General features: G+C 29.7%; 1 long non-coding RNA gene across 1 annotated transcript in view; it reads right to left on the bottom strand.

The window, feature by feature from the left end:
• The window catches only part of LOC111637451, a 20648-nt gene extending 8159 nt beyond the window's left edge, over positions 1-12489 (bottom strand). Inside the window, exons 1-2 of the long non-coding RNA XR_002758699.1 lie at positions 12478-12489; positions 9181-9195 (exon numbers count right to left, since the gene is read on the bottom strand). This is a non-coding gene — a long non-coding RNA (uncharacterized LOC111637451). The remainder of the gene's footprint in view (positions 1-9180; positions 9196-12477) is intronic.
• Between the last annotated feature and the right edge of the window lie 240 nt (positions 12490-12729).

Here is a 12729-nt window from a genome sequence, read left to right as displayed (position 1 = left end):
CTTCTAACAGGAAAAGTAACTTTCGTTATCATGGAATTATAACAAAACCTGCCAATTCAATATAAATGGAAAAAAAATATTATATGGAATTGAACGAAAATGAAAATTTGCTTGATAATTCAACTACGCTTGTTGGAGAACAATAAAAACACTACACTCAACAAGCCACCAATAAAACTCAACTGCCTAACCTATAACCAAAGTCTCCTTTTAATTTGTTTAAAAAAAAAAGCGCTTGACAAACTTGCCCCGCATGCCGAAGTTGCCCCGGTCTCCCCTATTTATTTATCTTATCACCACAATTTTGTCTTATCTGTGAGGTGAAAGTTAATGAGGTGAAAATTTACCTCAATTTATATATCTATACATCGTTTGAATGAATTAACTGTTAATAAAATTTTTGTTACAAAAGCGATGTAACTTTATGAAATTACACTAAATGTTTCTAAAACATAGCTTATAGTAAAACTGAAAAAGGATATCTAGAATAATTTAAAATTTATTAGGCACTATATAATTTTGTAGATAATTGTAAATACATCACCAAACGATCGCCTAAATATCGGGCCATAATACGGCTAATTAAATGATTGGAATAAAGTAATTTGACACTAGAGGTAGACGTTAGGCGCCATCTCTTAAGTAAATTAATAATTAAATAAATAAATCAATAAATAAATTTAGAATCTTCTGGAATAAAAGAACTGGCCCGGGGCGGGACTCGAACCCGCAGCCTCCGCTTGCCGTGCGGCGCGCTTACCAGTTACGCTACCCAGACCCTCGAGCTAGTCTTCGCTTCCAGAAGTATATTAGATTTAGATATAACCTTACTTGGTTAAATACANATTTGAGAATAATATAGTTTGATACAAAATATTTCTGTTTTAGGAATCGGTTGTTTTATTGTAAGACCATTCTTTAATAATTTTGTTGAAGTAGTCTCTACTTCAAAGCATATATTGTTTTAGATATTAAAAAAATTTAAATTACAGGTGTAAATTTAATGGCTCAACAAAAATTAATTATAAAGATTTTATACTAAATTTAACAAGTACATACCGCATTTTTTAATTAAGTAACTTCCGTAACAAAATTATTAAAAATCGCTATAAAACCATTCAATAAAACACGCAATTGCTAACAGACAATTAACTTATAAAAAATAAATTATACCCGAATAATTTTTGAAAACATCCAAACAATATTAACATCATATAATATCAATGTAACCCACATACTATATAACAAAATTAAGAATTTATTATTTATGTATTTACTTATTTGTTTAATTTGTTTCAGTTTTACTAGTCAATGGGTTTTATTAGTTTTAAAAGAAATATTATACTTTTACAGTTATATATTACGTTATTACCTTTTAACATTTTTTTCATTTATTTATTTACTTATTATTACAAGGCTATGTCTTGCTTATAAAATCGTTCCGCTTGCTGAATAACCGGCTTAGAGGTATGAAGATAACATGTCAAGATTTGCAATTTGGCACAGAAGATTAATTAAGTACCTAAATCATGCGCGCATAAAAAACCAGAATTTTAGTCCTTAGGGAACCAAAAACTTAGTCAAAATAAAATTCAAAATAGTTACACTCTCTTCAGAAAGGCAGTAGTACAAGATTTGCTCATGCGTTGCTCGTTGCAAAGTTGTAAATTCGAACTTTTCAAAACGAACTTTGACAAACGAATCTTTGAAAAAAAACTTGTTCACCTGTCCCGTGTTACACCTGACATATTTCTGGTAGCGATGTGCTGACGTTGACCGATTGACCCGAGATATCTCGTTTCAGCATTGAAAGTTTTTTTTCAAAGTAGAAGGCGCTTGAAGTTATAATCATATAATAAAACTAAATTCCGATATGTAATTTGTTTTTTTTTTACATCTATATATATAATCGAGACGAGTTGATAATGATAATAATAAGCGCAGAGCCCAAACGGTTACTAGTTGAAAGTTGAAATTTGGTACACAGTTAGGGTACGTCACGAAAACGCACCTAAGAAGGGATGTTTCGAAATTCCCTCCAGGTGGAAAGAGACAAAATTAAGGTATCGACAATGGAAGTGTTAAGTAACAATGGCAGTGTTAACAATGGAAGTGCTAAGTAACAATGGAAGTCTTAAGAATGAAAGTGTCAACAATAGATATGTCAACAATGGAAGTGTTACGTAACAATGGAATTGCTAAGAGAAAGCGACGTGCAAGACGCAGATGCGTTGGTTTTTTCGTTTTTGCGGAAAATCGAACATAATTTTAGATCTATCTAAAAATTCTGTAATTAGTCTAGAAACAGGGGGACCTAATTCTTGCATTCTTTGAAAGCGGGTAATATTGACCATAACGTAATAATCTTAATCTTCGCAATCATTACTTTATGCTCGAGCAACGCCGGGCCTATCTGCTAGTTTATTAATATAATATATATATTGTTTGTGCAAAATCAAACAATTATTTTGGACAATACGATAGCCATGTTTATTTTTTTCAATAAACAGGATAGGTTAATTTTATCAAAAATGCATAGTGGACGATTTCGTGGTTGTGGGCAGCGAAGTTTGAAAGCTCGCGCTCAAAATCAAATACCAACGAAGATTGGATAATGAGAACGAGACCCCCCTTGAGAGTCAAAGTGATTCTACTTAGTAGTGAGATTTCGAGACAGTCTTGTTCAAAATACAACCTTGCCATTTTACTTGCTTAATTTATTTTAATTTTACTTCTTTTACCTCACGCTTTTAATTATTGTTTTTCCAGCTGTGATTATCATCAATATTTGTTAGGTGATTATATTTTTTGAAAAATTTTCTGTACGCGTATGTTAAATACAATTTAATACATTCTAAAATAACTTTATAGTTTTTTGCCGATAAAGTTAATAAGATAAGGATTAAAGAGAAGGATAGATTTCGAAATGCTTATTCGTTCTAAATTATAAAAAATAAGCCTACCGTTTCATTCAAAAAATTGTTCCTGAAACGCACCTAAGAAGGGATGTTTCGAAATTCCCTCCAGGTGGAAAGAGACAAAATTAAGGTATCGACAATGGAAGTGTTAAGTAACAATGGCAGTGTTAACAATGGAAGTGCTAAGTAACAATGGAAGTCTTAAGAATGAAAGTGTCAACAATAGATATGTCAACAATGGAAGTGTTACGTAACAATGGAATTGCTAAGAGAAAGCGACGTGCAAGACGCAGATGCGTTGGTTTTTTCGTTTTTGCGGAAAATCGAACATAATTTTAGATCTATCTAAAAATTCTGTAATTAGTCTAGAAACAGGGGGACCTAATTCTTGCATTCTTTGAAAGCGGGTAATATTGACCATAACGTAATAATCTTAATCTTCGCAATCATTACTTTATGCTCGAGCAACGCCGGGCCTATCTGCTAGTTTATTAATATAATATATATATTGTTTGTGCAAAATCAAACAATTATTTTGGACAATACGATAGCCATGTTTATTTTTTTCAATAAACAGGATAGGTTAATTTTATCAAAAATGCATAGTGGACGATTTCGTGGTTGTGGGCAGCGAAGTTTGAAAGCTCGCGCTCAAAATCAAATACCAACGAAGATTGGATAATGAGAACGAGACCCCCCTTGAGAGTCAAAGTGATTCTACTTAGTAGTGAGATTTCGAGACAGTCTTGTTCAAAATACAACCTTGCCATTTTACTTGCTTAATTTATTTTAATTTTACTTCTTTTACCTCACGCTTTTAATTATTGTTTTTCCAGCTGTGATTATCATCAATATTTGTTAGGTGATTATATTTTTTGAAAAATTTTCTGTACGCGTATGTTAAATACAATTTAATACATTCTAAAATAACTTTATAGTTTTTTGCCGATAAAGTTAATAAGATAAGGATTAAAGAGAAGGATAGATTTCGAAATGCTTATTCGTTCTAAATTATAAAAAATAATAAATTAGTATACTTGAAAAATAAATATATTCCCATTAAAATATGCAAATAAAGGTAGTAAAACCATAAAACCTTAATATCAATGAAACAAGGTGAAGTTCCGCTGTATGCTTACCAGAAAATACGATATTTTGTACGATAAAATGGAAATGAGTTGATGGGGAAAGAAAGAAAGAAACTTAAAATGAACTTTACAACTTTGGTACTAATGGCTGACAGTTCTCACTGATGACAACAACAGTGTTTAAATTCATTTTGTAAATTGCCTTTATTTTAATCATTTTAATGTGTTCAAAAATTCTACTTCTATATATATAATCGAGACGAGTTGATAATAATAATAATCAGCGCAGAGCCCAAACGGTTAGGAGTTGGAAGCTGAAATTTGGTACACAGTTAGGGTACGTCACGAAAACGCACCTAAGAAGGGATGTTTCGAAATTCCCTCCAGGTGGAAAGAGACAAAATTAAGGTATCGACAATGGAACGGGGTTATATAGAACCCCCGGCATGTTTAAACTCGTGTATTTTTTAAAATTTTTTGTGTTTAAAAATGATGCCCTCGGTCTCCCCTATTTATTTATCTTATCACCACAATTTTGTCTTATCTGTGAGGTGAAAGTTAATGAGGTGAAAATTTACCTCAATTTATATATCTATACATCGTTTGAATGAATTAACTGTTAATAAAATTTTTGTTACAAAAGCGATGTAACTTTATGAAATTACACTAAATGTTTCCAAAACATAGCTTATAGTAAAACTGAAAAAGGATATCTAGAATAATTTAAAATTTATTAGGCACTATATAATTTTGTAGATAATTGTAAATACATCACCAAACGATCGCCTAAATATCGGGCCATAATACGGCTAATTAAATGATTGGAATAAAGTAATTTGACACTAGAGGTAGACATTAGGCGCCATCTTTTAAGTAAATTAATAATTAAAATGATTAATTTATTTAAGAGTTAGTTGTGGATATTTATATATATATATATACCTCGCCGGGTGTTGCGTTAGCTGGCTGAGTGCCGTTATGGCCGTGGGCGAAGGAGTCGTCCCCAGTCAGTAATGTATTTAACCAAAGTAAGGTTATATCTAAATCTAATATACTTCTGGAAGCGAAGCGATTATTAATTTACTTAAGAGGTGGCGCCTAACGTCTACCTCTAGTGTCAAATTACTTTATTCCAATCATGTAATTAGCCGTATTATAGCCCGATATTTAGGCGATTGTTTGGTGATGTATTTACTACTCGGGCTATGAGTTGTTGATATTTATATAGATAATTGTAAATAATGAATTTTTGGTAATTGATTGTTTCTCTCATAATTATTTGTTTCTCCCTCGAAATTAGCATTAAGTTGCTATTGAGAACAAATCACACGGGAACACTTCTTTGATCTAAAAAGTAGGTTCATTTTTTATAATTTAGAAAATATATGCACTTCTGGCCCTATGCCCCTCTTTAGCCTTTATTTCATTAATTTATCGTCAGAAATCAATGTAAGATATTGCATAATGTAGTAAATTATATTTAACATACGTGCACAGAAAGTTTTTAAAAAATATATAATTACCTAACAAATATTAATATTAATAGTTTCCGCTAAAATAACAACAATTAAAACCGTGGAATGAAAGAAGTAAAACTAAAATAAGTTACAAAATAAATATATAAATAAATGAGTAAAATTATAAAAAATAATAAATTAGTATACTTGAAAAATAAATATATTCCCATTAAAATATGCAAATAAAGGTAGTAAAACCATAAAACCTTAATATCAATGAAACAAGGTGAAGTTCCGCTGTATGCTTACCAGAAAATACGATATTTTGTACGATAAAATGGAAATGAGTTGATGGGGAAAGAAAGAAAGAAACTTAAAATGAACTTTACAACTTTGGTACTAATGGCTGACAGTTCTCACTGATGACAACAACAGTGTTTAAATTCATTTTGTAAATTGCCTTTATTTTAATCATTTTAATGTGTTCAAAAATTCTACTTCTATATATATAATCGAGACGAGTTGATAATAATAATAATCAGCGCAGAGCCCAAACGGTTAGGAGTTGGAAGCTGAAATTTGGTACACAGTTAGGGTACGTCACGAAAACGCACCTAAGAAGGGATGTTTCGAAATTCCCTCCAGGTGGAAAGAGACAAAATTAAGGTATCGACAATGGAAGTGTTAAGTAACAATGGCGGTGTTAGGTAACAATGGAAGTGTTACGTAACAATGGAATTGTTAAGAGAAAGCGACGTGCAAGATTTACAGGCGCAGATGCAGTTCTTTCGTTTTTGCAGGAAATCGAACATATTTTTAGAACCATCTAAAAGTTTTCCAATTAGTCTGGAAACAAGGGGACTCAATTCTTGCATTCTGTGAAAACGGGTAAGGTTGACTGTAACGTTATAATCTTTATATTAGTTAGCGTTACTTTTGTCCGAGCAAAGCCGGCTCACCTGCTTGTTTAATAATATTTTTGTAAGCGTTTTGACACTGTCAAGTAAGATCTCTCAGAGGCATGATTACATTGCATAGTAACTGCCGAGTTGGTGTAATTATATTTAAGAGACCTTATATTTTTTCTTCTTCGAATTATTAACATTCTACCAAATTCACCTATGTAATAATTATTTGGATGATACGTACAAGTAAAGTCATAAATTAAATTATTTAACATAACCTCTATTATTCTAATAACTGGTTCTTTGTTTTTTTAAGAAATTCTTCATTAGGTTATTTAGTATGGGTGTTAGATTTATATTAAATGGTGTTCATATTTTTCGAATGTTTTCAAAAATTATTTGAGAATAATATAGTTTGATACAAAATATTTCTGTTTTAGGAATCGGTTGTTTTATTGTAAGACCATTCTTTAATAATTTTGTTGAAGTAGTCTCTACTTCAAAGCATATATTGTTTTAGATATTAAAAAAATTTAAATTACAGGTGTAAATTTAATGGCTCAACAAAAATTAATTATAAAGATTTTATACTAAATTTAACAAGTATATACCGCATTTTTTAATTAAGTAACTTCCGTAACAAAATTATTAAAAATCGCTATAAAACCATTCAATAAAACACGCAATTGCTAACAGACAATTAACTTATAAAAAATAAATTATACCCGAATAATTTTTGAAAACATCCAAACAATATTAACATCATATAATATCAATGTAACCCACATACTATATAACAAAATTAAGAATTTATTATTTATGTATTTACTTATTTGTTTAATTTGTTTCAGTTTTACTAGTCAATGGGTTTTATTAGTTTTAAAAGAAATATTATACTTTTACAGTTATATATTACGTTATTACCTTTTAACATTTTTTTCATTTATTTATTTACTTATTATTACAAGGCTATGTCTTGCTTATAAAATCGTTCCGCTTGCTGAATAACCGGCTTAGAGGTATGAAGATAACATGTCAAGATTTGCAATTTGGCACAGAAGATTAATTAAGTACCTAAATCATGCGCGCATAAAAAACCAGAATTTTAGTCCTTAGGGAACCAAAAACTTAGTCAAAATAAAATTCAAAATAGTTACACTCTCTTCAGAAAGGCAGTAGTACAAGATTTGCTCATGCGTTGCTCGTTGCAAAGTTGTAAATTCGAACTTTTCAAAACGAACTTTGACAAACGAATCTTTGAAAAAAAACTTGTTCACCTGTCCCGTGTTACACCTGACATATTTCTGGTAGCGATGTGCTGACGTTGACCGATTGACCCGAGATATCTCGTTTCAGCATTGAAAGTTTTTTTTCAAAGTAGAAGGCGCTTGAAGTTATAATCATATAATAAAACTAAATTCCGATATGTAATTTGTTTTTTTTTTACATCTATATATATAATCGAGACGAGTTGATAATGATAATAATAAGCGCAGAGCCCAAACGGTTACTAGTTGAAAGTTGAAATTTGGTACACAGTTAGGGTACGTCACGAAAACGCACCTAAGAAGGGATGTTTCGAAATTCCCTCCAGGTGGAAAGAGACAAAATTAAGGTATCGACAATGGAAGTGTTAAGTAACAATGGCAGTGTTAACAATGGAAGTGCTAAGTAACAATGGAAGTCTTAAGAATGAAAGTGTCAACAATAGATATGTCAACAATGGAAGTGTTACGTAACAATGGAATTGCTAAGAGAAAGCGACGTGCAAGACGCAGATGCGTTGGTTTTTTCGTTTTTGCGGAAAATCGAACATAATTTTAGATCTATCTAAAAATTCTGTAATTAGTCTAGAAACAGGGGGACCTAATTCTTGCATTCTTTGAAAGCGGGTAATATTGACCATAACGTAATAATCTTAATCTTCGCAATCATTACTTTATGCTCGAGCAACGCCGGGCCTATCTGCTAGTTTATTAATATAATATATATATTGTTTGTGCAAAATCAAACAATTATTTTGGACAATACGATAGCCATGTTTATTTTTTTCAATAAACAGGATAGGTTAATTTTATCAAAAATGCATAGTGGACGATTTCGTGGTTGTGGGCAGCGAAGTTTGAAAGCTCGCGCTCAAAATCAAATACCAACGAAGATTGGATAATGAGAACGAGACCCCCCTTGAGAGTCAAAGTGATTCTACTTAGTAGTGAGATTTCGAGACAGTCTTGTTCAAAATACAACCTTGCCATTTTACTTGCTTAATTTATTTTAATTTTACTTCTTTTACCTCACGCTTTTAATTATTGTTTTTCCAGCTGTGATTATCATCAATATTTGTTAGGTGATTATATTTTTTGAAAAATTTTCTGTACGCGTATGTTAAATACAATTTAATACATTCTAAAATAACTTTATAGTTTTTTGCCGATAAAGTTAATAAGATAAGGATTAAAGAGAAGGATAGATTTCGAAATGCTTATTCGTTCTAAATTATAAAAAATAAGCCTACCGTTTCATTCAAAAAATTGTTCCTGCACGATTTATTTTAAATAGCAACTTTATAAAAAGATATACAATAAATTTTGAAATCACGAATTGCCTTAGAATTTGTAGAGTACTGATGTTATAAAATATTTATTCACAACATTTTAAATTAATAGAAAATAAACATATTTTAAGAAAAGATGAATACAGTTTATTAAACAATGTAACTCTTCATATTAGTGCACGCTATATAGAAAAATAATAACATTTTACAAATTTCTATATATTTAAGAAACAAAATTATCAGAAAAGTCATACTCACAGTGCCACCTTGTTTCTAAACGATAAGAATTTTTATATTTATTTGTCTTTTTGTAAAATCCATTCAGACAAACTTACACTAAAATATTCCACTAACGTTAGCACCAAATCATATTTCTCAAATACGAGTAGAATCAGCTTTATTTTTAGCATCAAATTACTTCCATAAATAGTAAATGTAAAAATGTTAAAAATAAAAAATTGCAAATTAATTTTACATTACTATAAATTAATACCTATTTACTTATTTGTTGTAAATTGGTACCAGAAAAAGTTATACTATAATTTAAAAAATTATTATGTTCATATATGCAAAAATACACAAGATTTGATATCAATTGAACGCTATAACTTCTAAAGAAATATTTAAGTTTTTCTGAAAAAAATAATCACAACTTTGCAGTAAAAAATTTTAAAAAGTGTGAACAAGACATTAAGCGTTAACCGTAAAAATAAATATGAACTTTTAGCTGCAACGAAATATAAAATTTGAATGTACAGCGAACATATACAATTAAAAGAAGTAATGTTTGCAATATTAAAATGGAACATGGATTTACGTTATATTACTCTAACTTATTGCCCCTATTATAACTATTGCAATTTTGTGTTACTACATGATTAAACTTTTAGGGCTTATCACACTGATTTAGTTGACACGAACAGAGTACGGTAGAAAAATAACGTTGAGTATAGTTTTTACTGTAGTTGTTCGAACAAGAAAAAGTATATTGGGAAACTAAGTGATAGTTAAAGATAAGTTTAGGAAAAAATGTAAGATCAGTTAAAACTAAATTGTATAATTCAACAGTTACCCACCATTTATGAACATGATGAGATAGAAAAACTAGAAGAGGCAGAACAAATAAATAATAATATTGGTTTAAATGTAGATAAATGGAACTTTACTTATGTAAATAAGGATAACTGAAAAAAGAATTTATTTCAAAATACTGGCATACAGATTCAGAAAGAGTCTGTAAATATCAACTAATAATACATAAACTTTAGTACGTAGTTCACAATACTGGTTTCTGTGTGGTGGCTTCACGCCGGTCATTGAAAATGTAATGTATATGGAATAAGTGTTATTAATATAAGTTAAAATTAGTGGATTATACATCAAAAAAAGTAAGATAACTTTAGAATGAAGGAACATATTTAAATTAAATTAGAACTGATAAAATGTTTGTTCAGTATAGAGAAAAGGAAAACATGGGAGAAAGTGATTAAAGTTGTGATTAAAACAAGACTTAAGAAAGAAACTTTGTAAAGCTTTAATTGCATTTTGGATAGGCAATTGTCTACTTAAATGTTAATGTATTTATACTGAGAAGTGCATATAATCATCATCAATATCAATATATATTATCAAAGTAAGTGTACAATGAGCGTGCTGCTATAACTCAGATATGAGTCCTGGTACGACCAAGTGAGTTATATGGTGTTGGTAGCCCTCTATCTTTCATCCATGAAGAAGGTTTTCGTTTTTACCTGAAGGGCGTGCTGTTGAAGATATAAGGGCTGGAAGTTTCGTCCTCTAGAAATTTCTAGAACATTTGACAGTATTCGAATTCATTCCACAACATTCCGGGATGTTTGGGAACATTCGGAACATTCAAAAGAAAATTCCCGGTGAGGAAAGAATATACAAATCGATCGACACGATGGTAAATGTTAAAATAAGTTTTAATTTTCCTATAGGATTTCTGAACTGTTTGCAAGTACAAGGAATACCATTACATTGCCTTCGACTGAAAATCGGATCTCCGATTATACTACTCAGAAATCTGAACTCACCAAAACTATGTAATTGAACAAGGATGATCGTCAAACAGCTATCGAATAACATCATCGAAGCCGAATTTTTGACTGGAAAGGACAAAGGACACACAGTATTTATCCCCAGAATACCACTGATCTCTACTGAACTGTCATTCGAATTTAAAAGACTGCAATTTCCAATCAAATTAGCCTATAGTTTTACAACTAATAACAAAGCGCAAGCACACACTTTAAAACATGGCGGCATCAACCTCAAAGACTCCTGCTTCTCTCACGGTCAACTATGTCTAGCTTGCTCTCGAGTAGGAAATTCGAAAAATTTCTACATATATACCCCGGATAACAAAATTAAAAATGTTTTTATAAACAAGTATTGTAAATAGTTAGAATATGTTTTAAATAAAATTTTTTTACCTCTTATATTTTGAAGTTTATCTTTACAACTACCACACAATATTACATTAACTCCCTGAGCGAAGCCGGGTACCCCAGCTAGTTAATTAATGAATTCCCTCATGTAAGCTTAGTTAGTGTGATAAGTCCTAAATGTTTAATTTTGTAGTAGCACAAAACATGTAATAATCATTTTACGTATTCAGATATAAAACAATAGACCGCCGGTCGGAAACCTGTAACACGCCGATTGTGCATAAAATTAATAACTTCAAACTATGATCTAAATATTTATGTGTTAGCTTCTAAAGTTGAACCACAAGAGAGTCACTAATGTTTAAATATTGTAATTTTTTATAATATTTTTATAGTGTATATTTTTAGTTAAATAAAAATGTGTTAATGTGCAATAAATTTTATAATTTTATTTTAGTGGCAGTAGTGTCCAGTATTTTCAATTACATATTTTGTGGCATGCCAATGTATTTTTGGTTGCCGACCGCTGCAATAGACGATTAGATAAAAAAAATATATTACTTTATGAGTAAAATTATACTAGTGATCGAGTAACAAGTCAAATTCGTATTTATTCAGCCAGAATAAATACGAAATACAAATAATAAAAGAATAATAAATAAATAAATAAAAATATAAATAAATAAATAATTAATAAATTNATAATAATTTAAATAAATAATTAATATTAAATAAATAATTAAATAAATAATATAAATAAATAAATAAAAGATTCGAAATCTTTTTGTATATGCATTTCCCTGTTAACTTATGTTTAAACACCTCAATTTTTAATGTTATGTACACATTGATTACTGATTACATGCAAAAATTTTTGCATGTAATTAACATAGAACATATTCGTGATAATTCCGTTCAGTTGCCCTAGAAGTAATTGAGTACATGGAGATATACAATACAGCTACCTTATTTATTAATAGTTCATGTTTAAATTTTCTTAACAATAATTTCCCTTCTTTGTTTCAATAAAACATAAAACTAAAATCTTCAAATTTGAATTATATTAAACACAAAATATCGCTTGTAAATATCAACATATTTTCAAGTATATCGAGCAGAAGTTACCATTAAATAATATACTTACTTGACCACCAAGCTGAAATATTCAACATAAATTATGTTTACTTTTGGACAGAAAACTACGTAAATTCATTTTAGTGATATACATTTAAATAAAATCCCATTTTAAAACTAGTGTTAAATATATTGAAATTTTTTATCACTGTATTAACAAAAATAATTTTCAATTAACAATACATATTTTCTTAGGTAAAACAATAAATGTAAAATAATTAAATGGTAAATACAATGATTTAGTTCTTTGATAACACTTATG

The sequence above is a fragment of the Centruroides sculpturatus genome, unplaced genomic scaffold (genome assembly GCF_000671375.1).
Source record: "Centruroides sculpturatus isolate CEXI.00-Female unplaced genomic scaffold, Cexi_2.0 scaffold1099, whole genome shotgun sequence".
Lineage (NCBI taxonomy): Eukaryota > Metazoa > Arthropoda > Arachnida > Scorpiones > Buthidae > Centruroides > Centruroides sculpturatus.
The sequence above is the reverse complement of the archived record's forward strand: the minus strand, read 5'-3'. Positions and strand labels throughout refer to the sequence as shown.